The sequence below is a fragment of the Salvelinus sp. IW2-2015 genome, linkage group LG3 (assembly GCF_002910315.2).
Source record: "Salvelinus sp. IW2-2015 linkage group LG3, ASM291031v2, whole genome shotgun sequence".
In the NCBI taxonomy this organism is placed as follows: Eukaryota; Metazoa; Chordata; class Actinopteri; order Salmoniformes; family Salmonidae; genus Salvelinus; species Salvelinus sp. IW2-2015.
The window spans coordinates 25866624-25867930 of NC_036840.1; the positions used below are offsets into that span (position 1 = coordinate 25866624).

Here is a 1307-nt window from a genome sequence, read left to right on the forward strand (position 1 = left end):
TTTTCTTATGGAGAGAGAGAGTTGAACTCTTAGTGACATGAATGTTGGTGGTTTTGATGGTGTGTGAAGAGAGAGTGTGGTGAGGACTGATGGTCATTGCTGGGGGTTAGAGTTGAGTTTACGTGAGTGGATAATCTATTCAGGGCAGTCAGAACACCACAGAGAGCTGTGATACAGGATACAGCTAAAAGAGAACAGTTTGAGAGGCTAAAACACCAGCAATAGATACATATTTACAGTTATTTGCAACCAACCATTTTTTTACATTGAGCATAGGCTTGATATGGTTGTTGCAACTGAATCTGTGGGTGAAAGTGTTGTAGAAATGTAACGACAAGAAAAATATGAATAAAAATCAAACAATTCCTCTCTATGAAAGCAGTTAATGTTTATTTGATCAAAATGAACATCAGTATCAATGTAAAATTGATCTGTAGAATTGTAACTTACAATGAAAACACAGTCAAACATACAGTGTAGAAAACACAGAATCAATTCAAGTTATTAAAGAGGAAAAGTTGACATTTCAGTCCATGTTTGGGTCTCACACCAGAGTACACAGTGTCTGTCTCCATGGCGCTCCTCTGCTCCCGCCTTTGGTTTCTTGTGGACGACGTTCAGAGCGGCGTAATGGAGAGTAACAGCTCTTGATCTAAAGGAATAACAAAAATGAAAATCCAAATATTTGGTATTATACTAAATATTGCGGTATAATGAAACAATCCTCTAATAAAATGCATATTTTCAATATTTTGATTGAAGGAAAAATACAATGATTCAGCAACACTAAACAAGTGAGGTCAGATTACCTGGTTATAATGACTGGGGACTGCAGGAGCACTTGGCTGAAGGTGGGTTCCTTTTAATCAAACACAAATAATCAATATAATCATTACATAATACAATGAAGAGTGTTTATGACCAATTTTGACAAAAAAATGTCAACTAATGTAACTGTACCAACAATTGATAAGCATACTGTATCTTGCACAATACTATTGCTTACCTATGCACTTGCTCATCTTGTACAAAACACAAGTAAGGACAATGATGAGGATGACACACAGACCCAATGCTACGCCAAGGCAGACATGAAAAGAAGATGGTCCTCCTTACAACATCTGTAAACATCAAATAGGGATAGAGACACTGAGACACTGAGGATAAAGCTATGACAATGTTAGAGACACCAACAAGACTCGGCCTGATCTGAGAGTCATACTTCTTCTCTCATATACAAAGATATCTGAAGAAATCTGAAGATATATGAAACAGAATGTCAGAAGTATCACTTACGGTCAATGTCC

General features: G+C 36.8%; 1 pseudogene; it reads right to left on the minus strand.

The window, feature by feature from the left end:
* Window positions 1-491: 491 nt before the first annotated feature.
* Window positions 492-1307, minus strand: part of LOC111980675 (uncharacterized) — a 7963-nt pseudogene continuing 7147 nt past the window's right edge.